At 41.1% G+C, this 21,969-nt stretch overlaps 1 pseudogene; it reads left to right on the forward strand.

The window, feature by feature from the left end:
- The first annotated feature begins 369 nt into the window (after positions 1 to 369).
- The window catches only part of LOC133242654 (poly(A) polymerase alpha-like), a 29,013-nt pseudogene continuing 7,413 nt past the window's right edge, over positions 370 to 21,969 (forward strand).

The raw sequence follows: 21,969 nt of genomic DNA on the forward strand, positions 1-21,969 counted from the left end.
AGCCCACTGCATGGTGAGCACTCAGGACTTGAATAGAGTATCCCCCTCTTCCCTCCTCTGTTCTCACTGACTCGGTATCCCTGGATGCGAACACCCCGGACTCCCCCATGTGCCTCTCTCACAAGGTCTGCCGTGAAAGCATCTTGAGACAGACAGGGTGGAGATGGAGGAGATGCATGAGCCTCAGGTCTCCTGTTCTCACTGCTCACCAGAGACTGTGTCTGCCTCAAAGTGTCGTTTGTTTTTCTTCGCTTCCCCAAGTTCGCGTTTGTGGACTGTGTGCTTGTGTTGATTCCCCACCTTTCAGTGTGGCCGCTGTGCGGCTCTTCAGAGTGTGGCCCTCCCTGGGGGAAACCATGTGAAATCTGAATGTCGACTGTGTCCTCATCTCCTGCTACAGAGAGAGCCGCTAGTCCTGTGATACCACGCAGATCCCTCAGGAGTCTCCTAGTATCATTTGTCAGATTTTATAAAGCACAAGCTAAGGATACATGCATCTTGATGCTTGATAAAAAGTGTTCTAGTGTTATAAAGCAAATTCGTACTTCAGAAATCGATGGGATGAAATTAAAGGGCACAGATCCTAAAACCTGGAGTTTGAAGGTAAATCTTTCCTCACTTAATATTTACTCTCAGGTTTATTTAACATCAGTCCTCCGGTTAGATCTGATGTGGTATTTCAGACTCATTGTACCCTTCTGCACTCTGCTGGGAATTTTAGCAAGCTGGGCATGGCAACAGATTATTGGGTTTGCAACAAAGTGGAAAATCAGAGTGAGTGGCCACATAATTTAGGTACAGAAAATCCTCCAGTGCACTGTTCAAACAGCTCCATTAGGCCCAAAACAAAGAAATAAACCCTGTGAGACTGTAGAATGTGGTATTTTGCTTCATAAGCATTTGATCATGTGTTGTCTATTGTTTGGAAGAAAAAAAAGAGCCATCAGTCAGGAGACAGATACACACACACACACACACACACACACACACACACCAGTGTATAAAAATATATTGATTCTTAAAAAGAATAAAATTCTGGATTTCTATTCCCCATGCTTTCATTTGCTAAACTAATGCTAGCTGTAAAGATCCAAACGCTTCAGTGTGTCTCCATTATAAGTTCATCAACATTAAACATGTGTTATCCAAATTGTAATTATTCTAATATCATCTACTTTATGTGGAATACCAAATCTATGTCACTGACAAAACTTTATTCTCTACAAGAAAATATGGTATTAGCTTCTAAACCAGTGTTTGTAAATTACAACCAGTCACCCAAGAAAAACCAATGTTTTTGTTATTGTAAAGATACTGGCTGATGTGCGAAGTGGATATTCTGTTGGTGGATTTACCAGAGAACATGTGCAAGTGAAGACAGAAATAACAGCTGTTTAAATGAATGCATAATCACACATATAAATGGCAGCTAGAACCTGTCCCTCTGTGAAAAGAACAGCCAAATCCTGCTTTGGGGTCTGGAGCGGGTGCAGGTATGTGCTGTCTGCCCCTAGATTTCCTGAAAGCCACTCTCTGCTCTTCCCCGGGCCCCAGGGGGCTGTGCCTTGCAGTGGGCATCTCCGGGCTCTTCTGAACTCTGCCTCTGCAGGAGGTGTCAGCAGGGACTTGGAGGGCAGAAGACAGTGAAGTCATGAGTGTATTTCTCTCACCTCCTCCTGGCTTGGGCAGTGATGGTGCTCCTCCCCAGGTACGGCTCTGCCCATGGCCCCTTCCTGCAAAGCTCCAGCGCTCAACCAGCTGTCAGAACACCTTCTGCTTCAGGTGTGGTAAAGGCTTCTGTTTCTGCAGGTCCCTAGGTGCCTCAACAGCCCCTGGGCTTCTCTGACCCCATCTCACTCTGTGAATAGCCCTACACGAAAAGAAGCGTCCTAAGAGATCATCATGTCAACCACTTTCCTTGGTTTTTAACAGGTAAAATTAGTCAAACATCATACAACCGTTGTTAAATTAGGATTAGAATTTGCCTCTGGACCCCCAGTCTAGGCATTACCCTACACCCCTCTGCCGTATTTCCATATGGAAAGAGACTCGGGAGCAGGGTAATAGTAGCAAGAGGTAAGGTCATGGAGCATCTGTAATGAGAAAAGATGAAGGGGCAGGAAGAGAGGGATGGTCTGTGCACCTGCTTGGGGTCAGCAGCACAGTGTTGAAGGCTGTACCCCTTAGATGTGGAGAAATGCAGTCTTCCATGGAAAAGCGCTCATGCAGCTTCCATGCCTCCTCCCACAAAGGTCAAAGTCCACCTTCTTTTTGAAGACTTCCTGGAACTGAAGCCACCAAACAAAATTAAATTTCATAGACTTTATTGCTCGTAATGTTGTTAAGATCAAGTGAGATAATGCATGTTGGAATGCTTTGTAGAAAGTGATAGATTTATGGTATTATTAATGAGAACCATCAATTACAGATGAGAATGCTTACCTCTGAGATGTGGTGTCTGTTTTGACAAGAAAGGAAATGTGTAAAAGATGCTGCTATCTTAACCTGTAATTAATACTCCTCACCCTTCCTCAAAGGGCTCGAATGAAGGGGCTTGATGAAGAAGGAGTAAATAAACTTAAATTGCCTTAGACTGTCATCACAATGTTGGCTTTGGTATCTGTTTTCATCTTGATTTATACATCTTGACCACAGTCTGTGGTACAGAATTTTCTTTTATAAAACAAACTGAGGATGAGGTGGTTTCATAAGACTCCGGAGGGTCTGTGCAACAGGCTGGGACAGTCTTTCTGACTGCTGAATTCCAGAGCATAGCTACAGCCTTTGCTGAGTTGTCAGTGTTGGATGGATTACATCATTGCCAGGAGATTTTCAACAGCCCTCCAATAAAACAGCTCCGACAAAAACGAAGATTTACTTAATGATGACTTTTCAGGGAATCACTTGACTCATAACTGGCAGAGTCAGCTCTGAGAGAGAGAGAACAGATCTTCCCTGAGCTGTGCTTCACCCAGAAGCAGCCGGCGAGAACTATGAAACTCTGCCTCACAGAGCTTGGCTTCCACAGCCTGAAGGAGACACTGGGTCCCTCAAACCAGTAACTCCACAGAGTCCCCAGCACTCAGGCAGCACTTTCCATCTGAGCTGAGGACCCTGAAGCGACTTAGAGAAGCAATCTGCACAGTGGAGAAGGAAGCCCCAGGTTCAGGGAAGTCTACTTTCCCGTCTAGAGCCTTGAGAAGAAATACAGGATGCAGAGACAGCCCACTCGCTATCAGAATTTACTCTCAGGAAGTCCTGCCAGTTCACCGAAGTGAGCGTGGATGAGATCATCTGCAAGGCGCTCTCTGGAAACAGATTGGTTACACTGAAAACAAAGTCTTCTCTGTAATGGCCCTGCCCCAGGACATGGGCACGGCTCTCAGAGCTCTGCGGGCTGCTTCTAGACAGAGCACGCCTGCAGGCCGAGGTGGGCACCGCGTATGCTCAGCGGCTACAGCCACTCCTGGCTGCCCGTGGGGACGAGCCTCTGGGTCTCCATCCACAGAAAGCTGCAGCAGCGTCAGTGTGTTTGCCAGGAAGCTGTCAGCCTACTTCTGACTTAGACAAGACCCCCAAAGCAACTGACTTTTATTCAAAGGCCACGAAACTGCAATGCTGATCTAACTCGAATGAGGGAGTGGAGCACTTTAGTTTGGAGGTGGGCTTTTAGGGAAGTCAGTCTTGTTGCTGGTATGTGTTAGTTCTGTGAAGTTGGGCACCAGTCAGTGGAAGAAAGGCCATAGGTTGCACGTTAAGGAAACATTTGCCTTTGGAGCAACAAAGTTTTACAGGCTGTTAGAGGAAGCCTATCAGAGAACATTTGATCATTTGCCTGCTAACCATATGGTAACCTCGTGTCACTCTTAGAAGAGTTAGGTTAGCATCCCCCCACCCCCACCCCAGACTGATTGTTCCCAAGAACTCTACACCATCAGGATATGTCTGACCTCAGGGTCTTAGCTGAAATCACCAGATCTCAAGAAGGTCTTCCTAAAAAGCTTGCCCTGCAGGCTTTCAAGTCAGGATACGCTGTGGCTCATACCCCTCGTGTGCTCCTCCACTCCTTTCATTGGCAGTGAGTTTCTGAAAGGTCTGTTTGCACTCAGGTTGCATCTCTCCTCAGCTTTCCTTGTGCGTGAATGCCCTCTGTACACACGTCGGTCACCATACTGGAATATGACACCGTGACTCTGTTTATGAATTTGTCTTCCTAGTGAGAATTCTGGTTCAGTTCAGTCACTCAGTCCTGTCCGACTCTTTGTGACCCCATGAATCACAGCATGCCAGGCCTCCCTGTCCATCACTAACTCCCAGAGTTCACTCAGACTCACGTCCATCGAGTCAGTGATGCCATCCAGCCATCTCATCCTCTGTAATCCCCTTCTCCTCCTGCCCCCAATCCCTCCCAGCATCAGAGTCTTTTCCAATGAGTCTTTGCATGAGGTGGCCAAAGTACTGGAGTTTCAGCGTTAGCATCATTCCTTCCAAAGAAATCCCAGGGCTGATCTCCTTCAGAATGGACTGGTTGGATCTCCTTGCAGTCCAAGGGACTCTCAAGAGTCTTCTCCAACACCGCAGTTCAAAAGCATCAATTCTTCGGCACTCAGCTTTCTTCACAGTCGAACTCTCACATCCATACATGACCACAGGAAAAACCATAGCCTTGACTAGACAGACCTTTGTTGGCAAAGTCAAGTCTCTGCTTTTCAATATCTAGTTTGGTCATAACCTTTCTTCCAAGGAGTAAGCATCTTTTAATTTCATGGCTACAGTCACCATCTGCAGTGATTTTGGAGCCCCCAAAATAAAGTCTGACACTGTTTCCACTGTTTCCCCATCTATTTCCCATGAAGTGATGGGACCAGATGCCATGATCTTCGTTTTCTGAATGTTGAGTTTTAAGCCAACTTTTTCACTCTCCACTTTCACTTTCATCAAGAGGCTTTTTAGTTCCTCTTCACTGTCTGCCATAATGGTGGTGTCATCTGCATATCTGAGGTTATTGATATTTCTCCTGGCAATCTTGATTCCAGCTTGTGCTTCTTCCAGCCCAGCGTTTCTCATGATGTATTCTGCATACAAGTTAAATAAGCAGGGTGACAATATACAGTCTTGACGTACTCCTTTTCCTATTTGGAACCAGTCTGTTGTTCCATGTCCAGTTCTAACTGTTGCTTCCTGACCTGCATACAAATTTCTCAAGAGGCCGGTCAGGTGGTCTGGTATTCCCATCTCTCACTAGTTAGTGGGAAAGTAATGGAAGACGCCTTGTTCAGTAACCAGGAAGAGTCAATTTAGACTCTTCCAAGCTAAATCTGCCAGGAGATCTAGCAAGATTGCTGGGAGAAATACCAATAACCTCAGATATGCAGATGACAACACTCTTATGGCAGAAAGTGAAGAAGAACTAAAGAGCCTCTTGATGAAAGTGAAAGAAGAGAGTGAAAAAGTGGGCTTAAAGCTCAACATTCAGAAAACTAAGATCATGGCATCTGACCCCATCACTTCATGGGAAATAGATGGGGAAACCGTGGAAACAGTGGCTGACTTTATTTTTCTGGGCTCCAAAATCACTGCAGATGGTGATTGCAGCCATGAAATTAAAAGATGCTTACTCCTTGGAAGGAAAGTTATGACCAACCTAGACAGCATATTAAAAAGCAGAGACATTATTGTGTCAACAAAGGTCTGTCTAGTCAAGGCTATGGTTTTTCCTGTGGTCATGTATGGATGTGAAAGTTGGACTATAAAGAAAGCTAAGCACCAAAGAATTTGAAGGAGGAAACAGAACAGGCTCTATCTTGAAAGCAGGACTCCATCTTGGGCTGGACTGTGGACTTTGAGCTATATGCCCAGTATCTATGGAAACGACATACCAACTGGAAAACCAGGCCGAGAAGGAAGAGCCCTGGGGCTCTCCATCACCTAAAAGAATACTCTAATTATCTGTGTAACCAAATAGAATCATACATTCTATTATGCTTATTGGGAAATGACCACAAGCCTATTGATAATTGTCCACTGCTAACTACCTAGGTTTAAGGCATATGAATCATGGGTTGACTTTGATTGTATCTTTCTTTTTCCTTTGTTCAGACTAGTTTCAGGGAATTTGGGGAGGTGGGTTTAGACACATATGCTTAGGGTATATAAAGTTTTCACAAAAACTGGCCGGGGTCCTTGGCTAGGAGGAGACTCTGCCTTGGGTCCACCGGTGTGGGCCTGCTCCACTGCCCTCCACTCTCTGCAATGTCCTTCTGAGTGAGTTTGTTTCCCGGAATTTGTGGCTACAACAAATTGATGCTTTTGAAGTATGGTGTTGGAGAAGACTCTTGAGAGTGCCTTGGGCTGCAAGGAAATCCAACCAGTCCATCCTAAAGGAGATCAGTCCTGGGAGTTGATTGGAAGGACTGATTTTGAAGCTGAAACTCCAATACTTTGGCTACCTGATGCGAAGAGCTGACTCATTTGAAAAGACCCTGATGCTGGGAAAGATTGAGGGCAGGGGGAGAAGGGGACAACAGGGGATGAGATGGTTGGATGGTATCACCTATTCAATGGACATGGGTTTGGGTAAACTCCGGGAGTTGGTGATGGACAGAGAGGCCTGGCGTGCTGCGGTTCATCGGATCACAAAGTGTCGGACACGACTGAAAGACTGAACTGAACTGAAGCTAGATCTGCATCTTTGGTTGCTTTTGTTATTATAATCACACATAATGGCCTGCCTCAGGGAACCCTGCCCCTCTGACTGACTGTTAAGCTAATGTGCCTTTGTTCAGAACTCTGTCCACCAATAGATGGCAAGAAGGAAGAAATTAACACATCCTACTGCCTGAGGCTTGCCATTTTAGGGGATACTTGCAAGATGAAATGGCCTTTTTACTTTGTTTCCTCACCTCCCCCCATCTCTGATCCATAAAAGAACCTGGCATCCAGACCCCAACAAGATGATTATTTTGAGACATTAGCCTGCCATCTTCCCGGTCATCTGGTTTTCCAAATAAAGTTGTATTCCTTTCCTCAACTCTTTGTCCCTCAGATTCACTGGCTTCTTGTGTGGCAAACAAAGTGAGCTTGGACTCATAACAGTTCTAGCACTTAGAAACTTTGAAGGCAAGTGACAGAAATCATAAGAAACTCAGGAAAACCAAAATTTTGTTCTTCAACTGTGTTTTAGGTCACAAGAAAAAGATTGAATTCTGGACCTCAGGAACCACTGGAAAACTACAGACTTGAACCAGGGCTGAGAAAGTCAGTGGAAACGTTCATCTCACTTCTTGGTCCTCTGCATTTCTGCTTCATTCCTCCTTGCAGATGAATGTTCTCTGCTTCTCAGTTAAATGGTGGAAAAATAGCTATCTCACAACCCCTGAACAAAATGACTCAGACACACTCACACAAAAAGCCTTAGCTCAGTTCCAGTCTAGCTTCCTATAGATGTGCATTTGATTGGTCTAGACAGCTCTAGATGTCCACCCTGCTCCAAATGTTACAGGCAGAAGGCTGAAGTCATGAGCTGCTAAGAGAGGTGAAGGAGACACCCTGGTCTCTGATCCTGTGGATTCAAGGATAAACTACTTCTCAAATTAAGAATAACTTTAGAATGGAAAGATACTCTAAATATCTACTGTAATTGTTCAAACTTCTTACCACTGCTTTCAACTCTGTATCACATGGTAATGAAACTAAATTTATATTTTTAATTTTTTACATTTAATATTTTTTTACTTGATTGACAAATTTTATTTTAAGGAGTATTGCTTATAATGAGGAAACTTGGTAAATTATTATTCTCTGGAAAAATTTTGAAATGTATTTTTTACAAAGGTTTTTAAAATCTTGAAATTCAAAATTCAAGTGCAATATCCTTGCAAAAGAGCAAAGTACTGTACAGGCAACACATACTATACCTCATCTAAAACATACAAATGGGGGAGGGATAGATTGGGAGTTTGGGATTGCCATGTACACACCACTATATTTAAAATAGACAACCAGCAAGGACCTACTGTATAGCACAGGAAACTCTATTCTGTAATGACTTAAATGGAAAAAAAATTTGAAAAAGAATAGAGTCATGTATATGTATAACTACTGTATACCTGAAACAAACACAACATTGTTAATCAACTATAACATAAAATAAAAATTAAAAAGTATAAAATATACAAAGGAAAGCAAAATGTTAAATTTAAAAGTGCCATTGAAATTTCTGAATTATTTCTCTGGAAGCTTCAGAAAGGACCAAAGTATCAAATATTAAACACATGCTAGTGTTGCTGAAATAAAAAACTTAGTTCAGGTAACAGCTAGGGTTTTTCAGCTAATGAAGATATTTGTCTCATTTGCAAGAATGACATTTATGTAGTGAATATTATGTGTTCTTTCATACATATAATTATAGTTTTTCATATATTATTTTGTGTGTATATTCATTTGAAAATAAAATGAATACCTACTCTTATGTATTTTCCTAAGAGAAATGAAAGCATCCTCACACAAAGACTTATATATGAATGTTCATGGCAGCTTTGTTCATAATAGTCCCAAATGAAAATAACCAAAGTGTGTCTCCACTGGTGAATGAATAAACGGATTATGTTATATCAGACAACAGACTATGGACTACTACTCAACATTAAAAAGGAGCAAGCTACTGGTATAGGCAGAAATATTAAAAGATCTCAAATGCCTTATGCTAAGTGAAGAAAGTCAGGCACAAAAGACTAACATACCGTATGATTCTATTATGGGACATCATCCTGGAAAAAGTGAAACTATAGGAAGAGAAATCAGATCAATGCTAAGGAATGGGTCGGGGGGATTAGTTATAAAAGGAGATGAAGGAATTTTGGGGAAATGTTAAATCTTATGATTATGGTGGTGGGTGCATGACTTTATAGTTGCCAAAATTTATCAAACTGTGGACTTGAAAATGGCCAATTCTCCATTATCTAAATCATATCTCAATAAACCTGATTATAAAAATGAAATAAAAGAAATACAAAATGATAAATTAATGAATACAGCATACAAATTTGCTACTCTTAAAACTCACAAAAATAGATTTTACTTACATAATACATATTTTTAAATTGAACTGTCTCCTATAGTCTCATAAGTATTCATTACCTTAAAAATAATGCCTCCTGATGGATTAGACATTGAAGTTACATTGATCAACCTATTTGCAATCTAAATACTAGAGGAAAACTTTCAAGTTTTGCCTATTTTATAGAAAGCCAACATGTATATCTTCCCCAGGTACAGACAGACAAATCCAGGTTATATCTGAGGAAATTTCAGAAAACTCTGGTTTCATCTGACATTTAGATATTTAATCTATCATAGCATATCCTGCTAATTAAGTACATTTCTATTTAATTGATGTGAGCTCACTGGGACCTGTAAAATGAAAAGAAACATTTCAATGACTGACCAGGTCAGTCTGGTCTTTCCCTTATAGAACATTTCTTCATTTATAATTTTCAAAGGAACAAAAGTCTAAGGTGATCCAGATGACTGGTCTCCCACATTGCAGGAAGATTCTTTACCAGCTGAGCCACAAGGGAAGCCCTAAAGTCACGTCCAGCTCTTTGCAACCCTGAATTCTCCAGGCCAGAATACTGGAGTGGGTGGCCTTTCCCTTCTCCAAGGTATCTTCCCAACCCAGGAATCAAACTGGGGTCTCCTGCTTTGCAGGTGGATTCTTTACCAGCTGAGCAACCAAGGAAGACCAAAACTTGTCAAAAGAACAAAATGAAGGCAAAGAACAAAGTGAAGGGATCCAAAGATAAAGAAAATGAATTCCTAGGGACAACTCCAATGTAGAAGATGAGAATCTTATTTCATGAGTAGAGAAGGCTCTTATGTTCATGAGTGCCAGGAGTTCAGCTAAGATTTTCTTGGGTTCCTCAGATCCTGGGGTCCAGCAGCAGTCATTACAAAGGAGAGTTGCCTGGGCATTACACTGTGAGGAAGCATACATCCTCAGTACCATGACTCTTAGGAGCACTGGGAAGTACATGGTATATATGAGTATATGATTCATATCCCTTGCTAGGTCAGGGAATATAGGCCTCCTTATGAGCAGAACTGTGCTTTCCTGTAGCCTCAGTATTATCTCAAAGACTGTTTTTTTCTGGGAAGTACTATGGTCATCAGAATGAGGCACTGAAGGAAGACCTCTGGCAAAAAGAAACTACCTTTATTGGGGCTACTTTATTGTGCATTGTCAATAACTCATCCAATGAAGAGACACCAAAACAAGAAATGAGCTTCAAGGACTTCCCTTGTGGTCTGGTGGCTTAAACTCCATGCTCCCAATGCAGGGGTTTGGGGTTTGATCTCTGGTCAGGGAGCTAGATCCCTCCTGCCACAACTAAGAGCCTGAATGCTGCAACTAAGTCCTGACACAGCCAAATACATAGATAGAAAGGTATTTTTCTAAAAATGACCTTCAGGTCTCCTGGCCCTGGTTCTCTGAGGCCTACCTCCATTCTGGTCTTCCTGAGAGAGACTGGCTGGCACCTGAGAACAGACACAGGAGGAAGAACTGGACACCTTGCAGCGTACATGTTATGATTATATTTGTTTTCCCTGCAAAATAGACTTTATGGTATTAATTAGTATAAATGACTTTTTAAGACTTTTTTTTTTTTTTACTGACAAAGGACAGAGAATTTCTCAAGCAATATACAGCAGAACACTATGCTAATCCAAGGTAATTATTGAGGCCAGTCTCTTTGTCTCTTTTCTCCTGGGAAATGTGTTTTGCCAAGCTACCTTGGTTCTCTTTGGACTATTCCACTTCCATTTTCTTTTCTCAAACATCCGGTATGCTCTATTTGCTCATTTTCTTCCTTCTTAACTTTAACATGACTTTTAGAGCAGAAATCCCCAACCTCTGGGATCTAATGTCTGATGTCTGAGGTGGAGTTGATGTAATAATAATAGAAATAAAGTGCACAATAAATGTAATGTAATGTGCTTGAATCATCCAGAACCGCCCCCTCCCCTGCAACTGTTGGCCCATGGAAGACTTGTCTTCCACGAAACTGGTCCCTGGTGCCAAAAAGGTTGGAGACTGCTCTTTTACAAAATTCTCTCTCCTCTGTGATCAGTGTCATGCAGTAATTAAGAGAAGAGGCTCTGGAATCACATGGACCTCAGCTTGAATCATGATCCCACAAATTACTACATAATCAAGTAATTTACCTTCCCTATGCCTGCAAGTTAAGAATAGCACATGGCTTATAAAGCTATTGTGCATGCATGCTCAGTCCGATCCAACTCTTTGCAACACCATGGACTGTAACCTGCCAGGCTCCTCTGTCTATGGAATTCTCCAGGCATGAATACTGGAGTGGGTAGCCATTCCCTCCTCCAGGGGATCTTCCCAACCCAGGGATCAAACCTGCTGTATTGCGTCTCCTGCATTGGCAGGCAAATTGTTTATCACTGAGCCACCTGGGAAGCCCACATAACGCTATTATGGGGATTTAAAAGATAGCCCATGTAATGTGTTACATAGTCTCAGGCACATGATAGGGACTCTGTAAATGTTACCTTTTTGCATTCTCACTGCATCTCTTCAGCTTCTGCCTCCAGTTCTGATTGATAAATTATTTTCTGACTCTCTGTGTTCAAATTCTTGACAAAGAAAATCAGGTTGCCATAACTCTCCTATCAAACCACACAGCTACACGACTGTCCATGGATTAATGACACTTCAGTCAGATACCCTCTCCTGACAACCTCACCATGGCCCGGACATGAGTTTAGGTTACAAAATCTGCCTATCAAAGAAGAAGAGGCTAAGAGGAAAGCAGTTTCCTGATGGAGAATCAAGGCTGATTGTTATTGATCAGCATCATGGAAAGAAAATATTTATAAATTAAGAGTTTCACAGTATTAAACCAATGTTTCTTTGTATCAGAAATGATCATGGTAAATGCTTGCTATTGGCTTTGATGAGTTTGGTTGGTAGGGTACATCTGTCTACTTAAGCCTATTTACTTTGAGAATTTCTTTTGTAATACATCAATATAATAATAACAATTAATTCAAAGGCAATTCTAGACATACAAAATAAAATTGCTTCCATGAAACTGTCTCATAGCAATCAGTCTCTGACCTGGCAGTGGATAAAATTAATGTGAACTCTATCTGTCATTGCCTGTGTGGTGAACATCTTCCTGAAGGTAAATTGGCTTCACACAGCAGACAGGCATGCCAAAAATTATCCACATACACCTCCTAGAAAGGGGCATGGGAGCTCAAATTCAAATGAAACCATCTGTGCAGAGAGGTCTGTGAAGCTGATGGGTACGTTATTTACAGGCCAATTCTGTGAGGCTTGCTGGCTGAGTAATTAGGACAATCGCTACTCTGGCCTTTAGCCCCTACTCTGACTTAGCTCACACAATTTATATACCCAAATAGACAAGTTCTCCACCACTCTTCTGATCAAGTGCAATGCAGTCTATTCTAGGGCATAACTTTATTGCCAAATTGTCTACTCTGATTTATTTCTTTGTAGTTCATTTTAAAACTATGATATTAGGAGATAACTTTTGAAACTCAATTGTTAAAGGCAGCAAGACACTAGGGTGAATTCATTCATTCACCCATTCATTTAACCAATGCTTTCCAAAGATCTACTTATGGTAGATCTTGTTTCAAATGTTTGAGATACATCAATAAACAAAACTAAAAAAATCCTAGAGCTTACCTTCTATGCAGACCAAAAATAAACAAGATACGGACTTCCCTGGCAGTCCAGTGGTTAAGATTCTGTGCTTCCACTACAGGGGGCATGGGTTCAACCCCTGGTCAGGGAATTGAGATCTCGCATGCCTTGTGACCATAAATAAAATAGAATGAAATAGATAAACAAGTAAAATATAAGGTATGATAGAGAGTGATCGAGATTGGATTTTCTTATTCTTTTTTTAAGAGCAGCAAAGGAAGAAACACTTTCATTCTTTTTAAGGTAGAGGGGTAGATTTAACATTAATAAGACTGGAAAAACACTGGATGGAAAATGAAAATCTCTCACATGGACAAATTCATCTGTTGGTAAAAACTCCCCAGTGGCCTATAGCCTCAGGCAGAACAAAGTCAAAGGCCGCAAACCAGTCAAATCGACCAGAGAGGGAGTGAATTCTACTGAAGATTAAAGGATATGTTGCTGCTGCTGCTGCTGCTAAGTCACTTCAGTCGTGTCCAACTCTGTGTGACCCCATAGATGGCAGCCCACCAGGCTCCCCTGTCTCTGGGTTTCTCCAGGCAAGAATACTGGAGTGGGTTGCCATTAAAGGATATGTTAGGTAAGGCCTTAAAGTAAATGAAAGCAAGGAACAGATCTAGAAACCTGGTCATCAGAAGAGGAGAAAATATCAAGTATGTACTGAAGGTAAGGCCAGACAGAAGAGCGGACAAAGCTGAAGACAATCTCCTACTAGGAGCTCAGAGATAGGTTAGGAGTATTTGGGGACCAGATCCCTAAACAGGATCTCAGCAATAGGAGGCAGAATCCAGCTAAAGAACCTGAGAAACGATTTGGAACAACTCAGCCAAGCTAACCTTAACTCTAAATCAACAGTCACCCTCAACCAGGAAATTTGAAAAATGTTTTAGGGGCTTCCCTGGCAGTCCAGTGGTTGGGACTTCACACTTTTAATGCAGGGGGTGCAGGTTTGATCCCTGATCAGGGAAATAGGATCCCACATGTGCTTCATGGCTTTGTCAAAAAAACAAAAATTAATAAGAAAAATGTTTCAGGGCAGAAGTCAATTCATTCTGTCTTGGAATGCTGGTAAAAAGAAGGAAGGGTGGCTATGACAGTAATTTCAAGGATGGTATTTAAAATTCTTCACAACCAGTATTATAGTGTAGTGTCCAAACAAAATGGAAATGGATCCTAATGCTGAAAAGGATCCTGGAAGGCAGGCCCAGGCATGCCGCCTTAGTTGCTGAATGGATCATATGGTATTGAGGTGGGATGTCTAGGGCAATGACAAAGAGGAGGTCTGGGGGCTCAGGGAAGTGGCTGATAATCAACTGGCACTCTAACACCTCAATATATTGATATAGTTTGCCCATTTTTTGGGTACTCTAAATCCGAGATCCTCGAGGAAGAGTTTTGATGACACAAAGTACTTTATCCAGTCAGAGCATTTTGGTCCACTTAAAGACTGCAGCATAGGACTTCCCTGGTGGTACAGTGGATAAACAATCTGCCTGCCAAGGCAGGGGACATGGGTTTGATTCCAGGTCCAGGAAGACCCCACATGCTGTGGAGTAGTTGAACCCCTTGGCCACAACTGCTGAAGCCCACACGCCTAGAGCCTGTGCTCTGCAACAAGAGAAGCCACCGCCTTGACAAGCCCGCGTACTGCAGCAAAGAGTAACCCCCACTCACTAGAGGCAGTCTATGCACAGCAAGAAAGAGCCAGCAAAGCCAAAACTAAATAGAAAAATAAAATCTCTCCTCTAGCTAGAAAAAAAAGAGAGAGAGAGAGAGCAGCATAGTCATTAGAATACACAGTTCTGGCCAAGCCACTTGCAGGCTGTGTCTCTGGCATGTTCCTTAATTCTCTGCAAGCCCTGGCCTTCCAGTCATGAAATGGGATGGTGACACCTACTTCATGGAGTGTTGTGAAGATCAAAGGGATGGGAAAATGCCCAGCCTAATGACTTCTACACAGAAACTGAGCAGTCATTCCTGGAATAGTGTTGCTGTGGAAGGGACCTAGATTAGATCTTGGCCAGTTCCCTGGGACATAGGAGAAAGTTGAGGTCCTGGGATGCTGTCACTTCCTTGTGGTCAGCCAGGAGTTTAATCACAAGCTCAAAAGAGGAACGCAGGTTTCCTGGCTCCCAGTGGAATGCTTTTCATTCTATGTTATACTGTTTCTTTTATCCTTTTACAAATGATGTACCATGGCTTTGCCCCTGTGGTATGTTAATGTGTTCATATTAGTAACTTTTTGCTGTAGACAGGTAGAAGAAGGAGAAGTGAAGTCGCTTAGTCGTGTCTGACTCTTTGCGACCCCATGGACTATAACCTACCAGGCTCCTCCATCCATGGGATTTTGCAGGCAAGAATACTGGAGTGGGTTGCCATTTCCTTCTCCAGGGGATCTTCCCAACCCAGGGATCGAACCTGGGTCTCCTGCACTGCAGGGAGACTCTTTACCATCTGAGCCACCAGGAAGAACAGGTAGTAAGGAAGAGGGAAAAATAAATATAAAATGAGATTTTACACATAAAGGATAAAACCTATAGAAGAATGCTTAATGAAGGGCTTTGGGCGTGTGGTGTGGGGCTTCAATGAAAATAGCACACGTATAGGCCATGAACTCATTCTTTCCAGAATGATTAGTCAGCGTGGTGCTCGCTGTCTATTGTCCTCACAAAGACTTATTGGTTATTCTCTAGCTGACTGTCCAGAAGTTCAAGTAGGAGCTATGTTCTGACAAAACACAGATGATCCTGCCCTGGGAACCACTGCCTGGAAGTCTGCCGAGAATCTGCATTTCTGTCTGTCTCTGGCAGTTTCACGATGATATTTAGAAGCAGCGATGTGAAGTGAATAGCCACAGAGTGGAGAGTTTTTCCATCAAGTTAGCATGACCCCTGACAGCTGGGGACAGCAAACTCGCTTTTAAAGAAAACTGCCAAAGGGTCACCCTGCTCCAGCTTTTCTTTAGTTACCCAACACCAGCACACGGGTTCGTGTGTGGAGACAGCAAAGGAAACACGCCCCAGGCCCAGACTTTAGCCGCCTTCCCTTTCCCTGCGTCCTGCCCAACCTGCAGACCTGTAAGCAAGCAGCTCCGCTGAGGGAAGATGAGATGTGGTTCTGTGGTTCACTGGTGTGTGTGTGTGTGTGTCTGAGGGAAGATGCAATGTGGTTCTGTGGTTCATTGGTGTGTGTGTGTCTGTCTGAGGGAAGTTAAGATGTGGTTCCATGTTTCACTGGTGTTTGTGTGTGTGTGTGATTTTTCCAGAGACACAAACTCTACATAGTCACTACGGCAGCAGAACATGTTCTACCTTCCAAGAAGCAGAAGAAGCAGTCCCAATCTGTCAGAAAACAACTGTTTGCCAAATAACTCTCTCCCAGAAGCACTAACCTCAGTTTAATATGTTATTGATTTTCTAAACTGTTAAGTATGGTTTATAATGGCAATAACCTACATGATACCACTCATTACATCAGTTAATACCTAGTTTACTAGAACATTAACTTTCAGCACAGGCAATTAACTGGCAAACTGATTGTGTGTGTGTGTGTGTGTGTGTGTGTGTGTGTGTGTGTGAAAGAGAGAGTCTTACGATGAGAAATTTCCAAGTGTACATTAGTTATTTTTAAATGGCTATGGGAGCTTGACAGTGTAGCCCAAACTCTTCTTTTCTTCCTAGAAGCAACAGTCCAGTACTATGAAAGTATGAAATGCCCCTGACATTAGTGAAGTAATTCATAATTAGCCATTGGAAAATCATGTACATTATTGATTAAATATCACTACTAATGGGAAGATGTGCTTGTGTATACATACACATGTGGAGAACTTGGGAATAGGGTAAGGAAGAGTTATAAACTATACAAAAACATAAGTGCTGCTAGATCACTGGTGCAAGGTAAGATTCATGTTTATTCCTTTATAGGGAGGTAGCATGACATATGGGAAGTTCTTATATTTTATTGTATTCTCAACTTAGCATGTTTTTTGAACTTAGCATATTTTTCTACTTATCTGTACTCATACAATACTTCCCTTGTGGCTCAGATGGTAAAGCATCTGTCTGCAATGCTGGAGACTGGGGTTCGATCCCTGGGTTGGGAAGATCCCCTGGAGAAGGAAATGGCAACCCACTCTAGTACTCTTGCCTGGAAAATCCCATGGACAGAGGAGCCTGGTAGGCTACAGTCCATGGGGTCGCAAAGAGTCGGACATGACTGAGAAACTTTACTTACTTACTTACACAATAATTTTTTCTAATACTGTTTATGAAAAATGCTTTTCTCAGTAAACTGTATATATATTTATATATATATAGTTTATATATAATCTATATGAAAACATACATGTGCCTGAAGAAGATGCCTTGATATCTTTGTATTTTTTAAGTATTTGGAGGAGACAAGACATTCAGAATGGTAGAGTGACAAGATTGGCAGATCTTCTACTTAACATACAATAATACAACTGGACAGATTGTCAAAATAGTCATTTTAATATTATTTGGAAATTTATCAAAGTGAAAGTTGCTCAGTTGTGTCCAACTCTTTGTGACATAAAGAGTTTTATCTCCAGAGATAGAACCTACATCTCTTATGTCTCCTGCATTGGCAGGAGGGTTCTTTACAACTAGCACAGCCTGGGAAGCCCCAAAGCCAAGGCACACAGGTCTGAAGTGGTAGGCCCAGGATTTGAACCCAAGCCACCTAGCTCCAGGTCCCCTGCCCTAACCACTACGCCATACAGCCTCTAAATTTACGAAAGGCATACAACAATCTGCAAAGCATTTGATTATGCTTAAAGAAACTGTTGAAATTCAGGCTTCAGGTACAAACAATGTTAGCCTATGACATTTTCACCTGTACCTGCTTCCTGTCTTCCCCTGCCTCTCACTAAATTTATCCTGGATAGTAGCTCTACTAAGGTGGACAAGCCATAAAAATCAGGTACTTCACTGCCAGTTGAGGCTAATCTAATTTGATAACCCACATAGAGGGACCTTTTTCTGAAATAATAGCTATCTTGGTGACAAAAAATCAGGGAAGGGCAACATTACAGCTGTCTAATTTGTGATACTGGATGAAGCAATTTACCATACAACCCAACAATTTCACTCCTAAGAGTCTACCCAAAAGAGATGAACGTATAGGTTCACACACAAACTTATACACAAATGTTCATAGCAGTATTATATATAACAGTCAAAAAACCTGAAAATAACCCATATGTTCATCAGTTGATGAATGGATAAACAAAATGTGGTAGATACATAAAACAGAATGTAATTCAACAATATAAAAGAAGGAACTACTGCTACATGTTACAACATAGAAGAATCTTTTTAAAAATAGCTAAGTGAAAGAAGCCAGTTAAAAGACCACATGTTATATTATTTTAGTTATGTGGAATGTCCAGAAAAGACAAATCTATAGAAACAGAAAACAGATTAATCATTGCAAAGGGGTAGGACTGTAGAGTGTATTTATTTATTTTTAAATTTTATTTTATTTTTAAAATTTACAATATTGTATTAGTTTTGCCAAATATCGAAATGAATCCACCACAGGTATACCCGCGTTCCCCATCCTGAACCCTCCTCCCTCCTCCCTCCCCTACCCTCCCTCTGGGTTGTCCCAGTGCACCAGCCCCAAGCATCCAGTACCATGCATCGAACCTGGACTGGCGACTCGTTTCATACATGATATGATACATGTTTCAATGCTATTCTCCCAAATCTCCCCACCCTCTCCCTCTCCCACAGAGTCCATAAGACTGATCTATACATCGGTGTCTCTTTTGCTGTCTCGTATACAGGGTTATTGTTACCATCTTTCTAAATTCCATATATATGTGTTAGTATACTGTATTGGTGTTTTTCTTTCTGGCTTACTTCACTCTGTATAATAGGTTCCAGTTTTATCCATCTCATTAGAACTGATTCAAATGTATTCTTTTTAATGGCTGAGTAATACTCCATTGTGTATATGTACCACTGCTTGCTTATCCATTCATCTGCTGATGGGCATCTAGGTTGCTTCCATGTCCTGGCTATTATAAACAGTGCTGCGATGAACATTGGGGTACATGGGTCTCTTTCCCTTCTGGTTTCCTCAGTGTGTATGCCCACCAGTGGGGTTGCTGGATCATAAGGCAGTTCTATTTCCAGTTTTTTAAGGAATCTCCACACTGTTCTCCATAGTGGCTGTACTAGTTTGCATTCCCACCAACAGTGTAAGACAGTTCCCTTTTCTCCACACCCTCTCCAGCATTTATTGCTTGTAGACTTTTGGATCGCAGCCATTCTGACTGGCGTGAAATGGTACCTCATAGTGGTTTTGATTTGCATTTCTCTGATAATGAGTGATGTTGAGCATCTTTTCATGTGTTTGCTAGCCATCTGTATGTCTTCTTTGGAGAAATGTCTATTTAGTTCTTTGGCCCATTTTTTGATTGAGTCATTTATTTTTCTGGAGTTGAGCTGTAGGAGTTGCTTGTATATTTTTGAGATTAGTTGTTTGTCGGTTGTTTCATTTGCTATTATTTTCTCCCATTCTGAAGGCTGCCTTTTCACCTTGCTAATAGTTTCCTTTGTTGTGCAGAAGCTTTTAAGGTTAATTAGGTCCCATTTGTTTATTTTTGCTTTTATTTCCAATATTCTGGGAGGTGGGTCATAGAGGATCCTGCTGTGATGTATGTCAGAGAGTGTTTTGCCTATGTTATCCTCTAGGAGTTTTATAGTTTCTGGTCTTACGTCTAGATCTTTAATCCATTTTGAGTTTATTTTTGTGTAAGGTGTTAGAAAGTGTTCTAGTTTCATTCTTTTACAAGTGGTTGACCAGTTTTCCCAGCACCACTTGTTAAAGAGATTGTCTTTAATCCATTGTATATTCTTGCCTCCTTTGTCAAAGATAAGGTGTCCATAGGTGCGTGGATTTATCTCTGGGCTTTCTATTTTGTTCCATTGATCAATATTTCTGTCTTTGTGCCAGTACCATACTGTCTTGATAACTGTGGCTTTGTAATAGAGTCTGAAGTCAGGTAGGTTGATTCCTCCAGTTCCATTCTTCTTTCTCAAGATAGCTTTGGCTATTGGAGGTTTTTTGTGTTTCCATACAAATTGTGAAATTATTTGTTCTAGCTCTGTGAAGAATACCGTTGGTAGCTTGATAGGGATTGCACTGAATCTATAAATTGCTTTGGGTAGTATACTCATTTTCACTATATTGATTCTTCCAATCCATGAACATGGTATATTTCTCCATCTATTAGTGTCCTCTTTGATTTCTTTCACCAGTGTTTTATAGTTTTCTATATATAGGTCTTTAGTTTCTTTAGCTAGATATATTCCTAAGTATTTTATTCTTTCCATTGCAATGGTGAATGGAATTGTTTCCTTAATTTCTCTTTCAGTTTTCTCATTATTAGTGTATAGGAATGCAAGGGATTTCTGTGTGTTGATTTTATATCCTGCAACTTTACTATAGTCATTGATTAGTTCTAGTAATTTTCTGGTGGAGTCTTTAGGGTTTTCTATGTAAAGGATCATGTCATCTGCAAACAGTGAGAGTTTTACTTCTTCTTTTCCAATTTGGATTCCTTTTATTTCTTTTTCTGCTCTGATTGCTGTGGCCAAAACTTCCAAAACTGTGTTGAATAGTAACGGTGAAAGTGGGCACCCTTGTCTTGTTCCTGACTTTAGAGGAAATGCTTTCAATTTTTCCCCATTGAGGATAATATTTGCTGTGTGTTTGTCATATATAGCTTTTATTATGTTGAGGTATGTTCCTTCTATTCCTGCTTTCTGGAGAGTTCTTATCATAAATGGATGTTGAATTTTGTCAAAGGCTTTCTCTGAATCTATTGAGATAATCATATGGTTTTTGTTTTTCAATTTGTTAATGTGTATAACATTGATTGATTTGCGGATATTGAAGAATCCTTGCATCCCTGGGATAAAGCCCGCTTGGTCATGGTGTATGATCTTTTTAATGTATTGTTGGATTCTGATTGCTAGAATTTTGTTAAGGATTTTTGCATCTATGTTCATCAGTGATATTGGCCTGTAGTTTTCTTTTTTTGTGGGATCTTTGTCAGGTTTTGGTATTAGGGTGATGGTAGCCTCATAGAATGAGTTTGGAAGTTTACCTTCCTCTGCAATTTTTTGGAAGAGTTTGAGCAGGATAGGTGTTAGCTCTTCTCTAAATTTTTGGTAGAATTCAGCTGTGAAGCCGTCTGGACCGGGGCTTTTGTTTGCTGGGAGATTTTTGATTACAGTTTCAATTTCCGTGCTTGTGATGGGTCTGTTAAGATTTTCTATTTCTTCCTGTTCCAGTTTTGGAAAGTTGTACTTTTCTAAGAATTTGTCCATTTCTTCCACGTTGTCCATTTTATTGGCATATAATTGTTGATAGTAGTCTCTTATGATCCTTTGTATTTCTGTGTTGTCTGTTGTGATCTCTCCATTTTCATTTCTAATTTTGTTGATTTGATTTTTCTCCCTTTGTTTCTTGATGAGTCTGGCTAATGGTTTGTCAATTTTATTTATCCTTTCAAAGAACCAGCTTTTGGCTTTGTTGATTTTTGCTATGGTCTCTTTTGTTTCTTTTGCATTTATTTCTGCCCTAATTTTTAAGATTTCTTTCCTTCTACTAACCCTTGGGTTCTTCATTTCTTCCTTTTCTAGTTGCTTTAGGTGTAGGGTTAGGTTATTTATTTGACTTTTTTCTTGTTTCTTGAGGTATGCCTGTATTGCTATGAACTTTCCCCTTAGGACTGCTTTTAAAGTGTCCCACAGGTTTTGAGTTGTTGTGTTTTCATTTTCATTAGTTTCTATGCAAATTTTGATTTCTTTTTTGATTTCTTCTGTGATTTGTTGGTTATTCAGCAGCGTGTTGTTCAGCCTCCATATGTTGGAATTTTTAATAGTTTTTCTCCTGTAATTGAGATCTAATCTTACTGCATTGTGGTCAGAAAAGATGCTTGGAATGATTTCTATTTTTTTGAATTTACCAAGGCTAGCTTTATGGCCCAGGATGTGATCTATCCTGGAGAAGGTTCCATGTGCGCTTGAGAAAAAGGTGAAATTCATTGTTTTGGGATGAAATGTCCTATAGATATCAATTAGGTCTAACTGGTCTATTGTATCGTTTAACGTTTGTGTTTCCTTGTTAATTTTATGTTTAGTTGATCTATCCATAGGTGTGAGTGGGGT

This window comes from Bos javanicus, chromosome X (assembly GCF_032452875.1).
Source record: "Bos javanicus breed banteng chromosome X, ARS-OSU_banteng_1.0, whole genome shotgun sequence".
Taxonomy (NCBI): domain Eukaryota; kingdom Metazoa; phylum Chordata; class Mammalia; order Artiodactyla; family Bovidae; genus Bos; species Bos javanicus.